Consider the following 8,901-nt stretch of genomic DNA (forward strand, 5'->3'; position numbering starts at 1 on the left):
GATTAATAATTTTGTATTATCAATTTATTCATATTAATATCATGGTATCAGAGTAACTTTCATTTCCTGTGCCTTCTCTTTAGTGAAAGAACAATTTCTTTTGAATATTGCAATATTTCCTGTCACAAATTTGAACAAACCCACAATTGCATTGATTCGAGATTATTGTGAGTATTGGGTTATGAATTAGTAGCAATCAATACATTGGTGGATATGAAGTATAACCATCGCAGGAGTATCATGAAAAGAAATATAGAGGGATTGGCATGGATTGGAGTTCCTGAGGAATAAAATAGAACACATGAAAGGGTAAATAGAAAAGGCCAATACCATCACACATTAAGGAGAATGAAGCACAAGATGGGAAGAAAACTGTTAGAATTCTTTAGAATAATTGAGAGCGGGGGGGAGGGGGGGTGAATCAGTTATTCAAGGTCCAAATGCCCTATTAATAACTTTTTAATACTTTTAATGAATCCATACACTGTTCATCCGTCCAAACTTAAATCAATCATATAAGCAAATTACAGTAAATCAATATGCAAAGATAAAACATCGAAGATCAACACATGACACAATGATTTACGTGGAAACCCAATTTGGGAAAAACCACCAGTAACATGCTACTTGATTCTCACTCTTCTAAAGTGATGCCCTATTAAAAGCCTGCCTTGTTAAAGGCTTACAACACACTGTTAAATGTGACCTTGTTAGAGGATTTCACCAAACTGTTAGGAATGGGCCTGGTTAAAGGTCTTTAGAACATTCACTTGGAATGTCACCCTGTTAAAGGATTTATCTTATGGCTATTAAACCAACCTAAGTCCATAGGATTTAAACTTATTGTTACAATTGCTAGAAAGTAACGATAATGGTCTTTTGATTTGATATAACTTACAACACACTTTGCAGATTTCAAATCACACTTTCAGTTCAATCCTTATGCTTGGCTTCAATCACTCCAGCTCTGACTGCTTGTCTTCCTCTCAAGCTTCGTCTCCTTGAGTCTTCTTACTCATTCTTCCAATGCAATCATCCTTGTGGTCATCTATCCAAATAGAGTTCTTGTGCTTTCTTCTCCTTAGTACCTTCTTCAGTACTTCATGCTTTTATGCTTGACCACTTCCCTCTCTTATTTTTTATTAACTTATGTCTCTTTAAATAGAAATCTAATTTGCCTTTGCCACTCAATTCTCCCTCTCCAATTTTAGGTTTCAAAAAGGATTAGGTAGGATACAATGTATCTACCCCATATCTTTTTCTCTTCTTGAAACTTTTCCAGTTGTATCCTTAAAAAAATTCTACATGGTGTTCTGTGCCACCAACTCATCATTCTTATCTTCCTTTTAATTCACAAATTTCTAGATAACAACCTTGTCAGATTAGATCTGGCAAATCTTTGATTTCCAAAATAATGCAGCAACTCGGCATTATTGAGTTACTGGTGCTTGGAACCTCTGTGTTACTCGGCACCTATTCTTGCTCGGTACTTGGTTCTGCTCGACACTTGATAAACTCTGTGTCACTCGGCATCTAAACTTGCTCGACATCTGAAGTTTACTCGACATCTGAAGTTTACTCAGCATCTGAAGTTTACTCAGCATCTGAAGCTTACTCTGCTCTTACTAAGAATTTGCTCAGTATCTGAAGTTTACTGAAGTTTACTCAGCATTAACTAAGAATTTGCTCAGCTCTTACTAGCTTGCTCGACTCCTTCTCTCTAATGAACTTAGTTGAGCTTTACAAAAGGCTTAGCTAAAACCTTAAATCTTTGATATGTTTCAGTGTGCCCATTCTTTGTATCTTATAGTATGTCATCAAATACACTTTTTCATCAATGGCTTAGCTGATCCTTGTACTTCATTACAACATCATAACTTCAACCTTTCTCTAGGTGTTCTAGTTACATCTTATTGATTGCCTCCTCCTTGGCAATCAACTAATTAGTAGTATTTGGAGCACTAAAGCAATTATCATTCCTATAAGTAGCAAGTTTGACATCAATGAAAAAACAATGATTGAGGACATTCTTTACCAGTTCCATATATTATGCTAACAAATTTTCTTATGATCATTTCAATCATTTCCAACAATATCCCTCTTTGGCATTGATGGCAAACCAAACTGATCAATTAATCAACTTAGCTACCACCAAGATTGTACACATTGTCTTGCTATATTTTTACTACTGATCTCATATATCTCCCTCTTTCATATATATCTCCCTCTTTCTTTGTATTGATCAGATCTGCATATTTCTCCCTCTTTGACATAAATGCCAAAGATGTAGCATCTTTATCATGCAAAATATAAGCTTTGGCTTCTTGTTGACTTTCTCCCTCTGTCACCATGCTTGTGACTGATTTGGAGTTTTTGCTCCTACTGTCATCCTTTGCATCAACCTATTAATATTTCAATGATTTATTCCTATTGATGTAGGGCAGCTTCCTTGTTGCCTCAAACTGCTTGAGTTAGGGTTATGACCCCCAACTTGCCTCTAAGATATTCATAGGCATCCTTGGGAAATGGTTTGGTGAAGATATCTGCAGTTTGTTCCTTTGTGTGAATGTATTCCAACTTTACTTGTTTGTCTTCTACCAATTCTCTGACATAATGATACTTGATTGCAATATGCTTGGTTTTTGCATGCATCACTGGATTTTTGGATATGTTTATAGCACTTGTATTATCACAATACAATATCACAGGTTTTGTTACTTCTTCTTTTGTTCCATTCAATAGATGTGTGAGCCATACAATGTTTGTGCAATTGACTGCAGCTGCCACATATTCTGACTCTGTAGTGGACTGGGATGTACATGTTTGTTTCTTGCTAGTCCAGGTGACCAGCCTTTTGCCTAGAAATAATGCACCTCCACTTGTACTTTTTCTATCATCAATGTTTCCTCCCCAATCTGCATCTGTATATGCATTGAGCTAAAATTTTCCTTTCTTTTTGTAGTATAGACCAAAGTTATCAATTCCTTTAAGATATCTCATTATTCTTTTTACTGCTATGAGATGATTTTCTTTAGGATTAGCAGAGAACCTAGCCACTATTCCAACTGCTAATGCTATGTCTGGTCTACTATGTACAACATATTGTAGTTTTCCAATCGTGGATCTGTACATCGTTTGATTGACTTCAATTGACTCATCATTTTTGGACAGCTTATTTCCTATTGCCATTGGTGTGCTGACTGGTTTGGATTCCTCCAATCCAAATGTTTTAAGAATTTCTTTGATGTATTTTGATTGTGTAATAAATATTCCATGTTTGAGTTGATGTACTTGCAACCCAACAAAAAATTTGATTTCTCCAAACATAGACATCTCAAATTCATGTTTCATTTTGTCGGCAAAGCCTTTGCAAAGTATTTCCTTACCACAAAACACTATGTCATCCACAAAGATTTCAAAGACAATAATGTCTTTACCTTCTTCTGCTTTGATGTACATGTTGTTGTTATCATCAATTCTTTCAAATCCAATTTGCACTAGATACTTGTGAAGTCTCTCATACCATGCTCTAGGTGCTTGTTTCAAACCATAGAGTGCTTTATGTAGCTTACACACCATATCCCTGTTGTTTTCATCAACAAATCCTTCTAGTTGTTCAATGTAAACTTCTTCTTCTAGTATACCATTTAAGAAGGCAGATTTTACATCCATCTGATAGACTTTAAAATCTTTGTAGGTAGCATATGCAAGTAAAGCTCTTACTCCTTCCATTCTAGCAACAGGAGCAAATGTTTCCCCATAGTCTATTCCTTCTTCTTGAGCATAACCCTTGCATACTAGTCTAGCTTTGTTTCTGGTAATCTCACCATTCTCATCTAGTTTGTTTCTGAATACCCATTTGGTGCCAATCACATTCTTGTCAATTGGTCTGGGAACCAAACTCCAAGTTTTGTTTTTTCTTATTTGATCAATTTTTTCTTCCATAGCTTTATACCAATCATCATCTTGTAATGCACCATATACTGTCTTGGGTTCAAATTTTCTGATCAGACATGATTCATGTCTTAGTCTATTCCTTTTCATTGGTCTTGCATCTTTGTCACCAATTATCTATTCAGCAGGGTGATGTCTTTTTACATATTTGGATAATCTTGGCTCTGTCCTTGTTTCCACATTTGATCTTTTGGATTTAGGATCACTATGCACTTTGTTGTCAGGTTGTTCTTCATCATGTGTACTATCTTCAAAATCAGATTGTCCATTTCCTTCATTCTGCAACTCAGTTTCTGAAGGCAACTCGGCATTTACTGGTTGTGACTCGGCTGAAACTGATACTTGTTGTTGATTTTCAATTTGATTGACATCATCCTCATCAACAGTCATTCCTTCATAAGAATACACAAAGGTTCTGTACTCTTCCATTTTCTTTGGTTCTTCAGCTTGGACTTCTGTATGCTCATCAAAAATTTACATTTTCACTTTCCACAATTTTGTTAGTGTTAATATTCAAACACTTATATGCCTTACTTCTAGTGGAGTAACCAAGAAATATACCTTCATCACTTTTTGCATCAAATTTTCCATTTCTAGCATCTTTAAGGATAAAACATTTGCAACCAAACACTTTGAAATGTTTTACATTGGGTGAGTAACCATACCATAATTCAAAAGGTGTTGTATTTGTACCTTTCTTGACTTGTACTTGGTTCAATGTATGAATAGCTACACTTATAGCTTCTCTCCAGTATTTTAGAGCAACAGTCTTTTCCATCATTAATTTTCTGGCACAGTCAATCACATATCTATTTCTTCTTTCAGCAATTCCATTTTGTGGGGGAGTTCTAGGAGCTGACGTTTGTCTTTTGATTCCTTTATCATTGCAGAATATCTCGAATTCATTTGATGTAAATTCACCACCTCTATCTGATCTTAGGCATTTCAAGCTTTTTCCAGTTTCCTTTTCAACTCTAGCCACATACCACTTAAACATTTGAAAAGCATCATATTTTTGTTTTAAGAACATAACAATCATCATCCTAGAATAGTCATCAACAAATAGCATTATGTATTTATCTCTTCTATAGCTTTGTATTTCCATTGGACCACATAAGTCAGTGTGAACTAACTCAAGTATCTCTTTAGATGTATAGTTTTTGCTTTTGAAACTTGACTTTGTCATCTTTCCTAGTTGACATTGTTTGCACATGATATTATCAGGCTTCTTCAATTTTGGTAAACCTCTAACTTTCTTCATTTTACTGATGTTGACTAGATTGTCAAAGTTGACATGACATAATCTTCTATGCCATAATCATTCATCATCAAATTTTGCAAATAGACAAGAAACATCATCCATATCAAGGTAAAACAAATTACTCTTTGTTTGATCTCCTTTTCCTATCAGTTTAGCATCAGTATCATAGATTTTTGTAGTTTTGTTTCCAAATTCCACTTTGGAACCTATATTGCCTAACTGTGAGACACTTAGTAAATTGTAGTTTAATCCTTCAACATAGTATGCATTGTCACATGAAATTTGTTCTGTGAGCTTAATGGAACCTTTTCCTTTGATTTGACATGGAGCATCATTACCAAATCTAACACTATTTCCATCATACTGGGTAAAGTTAACAAACTTACTTTTGTCTCCTTTCATGTGATGTGAGCATCCACTATCTATGATCCATCTGTCATTCTTGTTTATACATGTTACCAGTGTTGTGGGCTCTTCTTCATTAGATTGGTCCTTCATGGCTACATAAACAACTTCATCATCATTGTCATCAGAATTTTCTTCAACAATATAACAGTTCTTACCTTTTTCTTTGTAATCTCTCTTGTCATCATCTCTTCTATTCTTGTATTTGTTGCCTTCCTTGGAATCCTTTTTCTGTGGACACCTTGCAGCAATATGTCCTACTTCATTACAATTGAAACAAATGATAGGCATCTTACCTTTGAATTTTCCTTTTCCCCTATGAAATCTTCTAGCGAAGAATGCTTCCAATTGTTCCACATCTTCCTCATTAGTGCTACTTTCACTGGATACATACTTCATTTTTCTTCCTTTCTTTGATTTCACCTATTCAGCATCTTTCATTGATAACTTTTCCTTAAAAGCAGATTCAACATTTTCAAGTCTGTAGTTGTCAAAGTTAGATAACTCAAATGCAGTGAGTCTACCTATTATACCTTCAAAACTTAGATTGTTTCCTGGTATACATCTTAACTCTTGTATTGCTGATACTCTAATAGCATAGATAGGGAGCAAGGTTCTTAAGAACTTACTATTAACAGTATCTTCATCCATTTGACCACTCAAGCATCTTATTGCACTGACCACTTCCTTTATTCTTGCACCATACTGAGTAGCATTCTCACTTTCTTCCATTTTCATGTCATCAAACTTTCCTCTGAGACTTTCTCTTTTTTCTCTTTTTACATTCTGATCTCCTCCATAGATGTCTGATAGGGCTTTCCACATTTTGAATGCAGTGTCACATCCTTTGATATCATCAAATTCAACATAGCTGAGTGCAGAGGCAATTTCCAGCATTGTCTGATTGTGTTCTTGCTTGTTTTTCATGTCTTTTGTAGTAGGAGCACCTGTTGGATCTACATGTTCAGTGACAATTGAATTTTGGGCATAATCTCCTATGGATCCAAGATGTAGCTTCATCAAACTTTGCCATGCAACAAAGTTGTCTTTGTTGAGCTTGGGAACTTCTCTCTTTGGCATTTTGATCTTTTCTGCTTGTAGTCCCTTTAAACTGAATCAACAATCAGGCTTTGATACCAATTGTTAGAATTCTTTAGAATAACTGACAGGGGAGGGGGGGGTGAATCAGTTATTTAAGGTCCAAATGCCCTATTAATACCTTTTTAATACTTTTAATGAATCCATCCAATGTTCATCCATCCAAACTTAAATCAATCATATAAGCAAATTACAGTAAATCAATATGCAAAGATAAAACATCGAAGATCAACACATGACACAATGATTTACGTGGAAACCCAATTTGGGAAAAACCACCAGTAACATGCTACTTGATTCTCACTCTTCTGAAGTGATGCCCTGTTAAAAGCTTAGAACACACTGTTAAATGTGACCTTGTTAGAAGATTTCACCAAACTATTAGGAATGCGCTTGGTTAAAGGTCTTTAGAAAATTCACTTGGAATGTCACCCTATTAAAGGATTTATCTTATGGCTATTAAACCAACCTAAGTCCATAGGATTTAAACTTACTGTTACAATTTCTAGAAAGTAATGATAATGGTCTTTTGATCTGATATAACTTACAACATACTTTGCAGATTTCAGTTCAATCCTTATGCTTGGCTTCAATCACTCCAGCTCTGACTGCTTGTCTTCCTCTCAAGCTTCGTCTCCTTGAGTCTTCTTACTCATTATGCCAATGCAATCATCCTTGTGGTCATCTATCCAAATAGAGTTCCTGTGCTTTCTTCTCCTTAGTACCTTCTTCAGTACTTCATGCTTTTATGCTTGACCACTTCCCTCTCTTATTTTTTATTAACTTATGTCTCTTTAAATAGAAATTTGATTTTCCTTTGCCGCTGAATTCTCCCTCTCCAATTTTAGGGTTTCAAAAAGGATTAGGTAGGATACAATGTATCTACTCTATATCTTGTTCTCTTCTTGAAACTTCGCTAGTTGTATCCTTAAAAATGTTCTACATGGTGTTCTATGCCACCAGCTCATCATTCTTATCTTCCTTTTAATTCACAAATTTCTAGATAACAACCTTGTCGGCTTAGATCTGGCGAATCTTCAATTTCCAAAATAATGTAGCAACTCGACATTATTGAGTTACTACTGCTCGACACCTCTATGTTACTCGGCACCTATTCCTGCTCGGCACTTGATAAAATCTATGTCACTCAACATCTGAACTTGCTCAGCATCTGAAGTTTACTCGGCATCTGAAGTTTACTCGGCATCTGAATTTCACTCGGTATTAACTAGGAATTTGCTCGGCTCTTACTAGTTTGCTCGGCTCCTTCTCTCTAATGAACTTAGTTGAGCTTTACAAAAGGCTTAGCTAAAACCTTAAATCTTTGATATGTTTCAGTGTGCCCATTCTTTGTATCTTATAGTATGTCATCAAATACACTTTTTCATCAATGGCTTAGTTGATCCTTGTACTTCATTACAACATCATAACTTCAACCTTTCTCTAGGTGTTCTAGTTACATCTTATTGATTGCCTCCTCCTTGGAAATCAACTAATTGGTAGTATTTGGATCACTAAAGAAATTGTCATTCCTGCAAGTAGCAAGTTTGACATCAATGAAAAAACAATGATTGAGGACATTCTTTACCAGTTCCATATATTATGCTAACAACTTTTCTTATGACCATTTCAATCATTTCCAACAGAAAACATTCTTATATACATGATTGAATTCTTTTTATAGCTAACATATAGAATGAATAGTTTTTAACATAGGAAAACTTATGAGGAAAATAATAACAATATCTCAAACTAACATATAAATGATTAAAAAAAACTACAACCCTCAACCCTACATTCTTGTATGCATAACAATTAACATTAAAAAAAAAATGGAGATATGTAAATATTAGACATTGGCAGTGAGACCCTTCTTCCTGCCAATCACCCTTCCTTCAACTAGCTGCTCTATACAGTACAAAACCTAGGCTATCTCAGAACGTGGTTAATATATGTCCGAGATTCTGAAGGAAGAAATGTATGTTGGTTTCGTAGCTGGTACTGGAGGGTACTGATAAAAATCCAAATTCTCAAAGCATTTGACCAATCCCCTTGCCCATGCCTTAGTAGATAAGATCTACCATAATTACTCCACACCTTGATGAGGCTAAGATATGTGCATGCTCCTCCACATCGGCTCTGCACCAATGAAAATGTGACAAGCAAAAATGTTTGAAATGGCA

The sequence above is a fragment of the Cupressus sempervirens genome, chromosome 7, assembly GCF_028749045.1.
Source record: "Cupressus sempervirens isolate cs-2001-9-10 chromosome 7, ASM2874904v1, whole genome shotgun sequence".
NCBI lineage: Eukaryota > Viridiplantae > Streptophyta > Pinopsida > Cupressales > Cupressaceae > Cupressus > Cupressus sempervirens.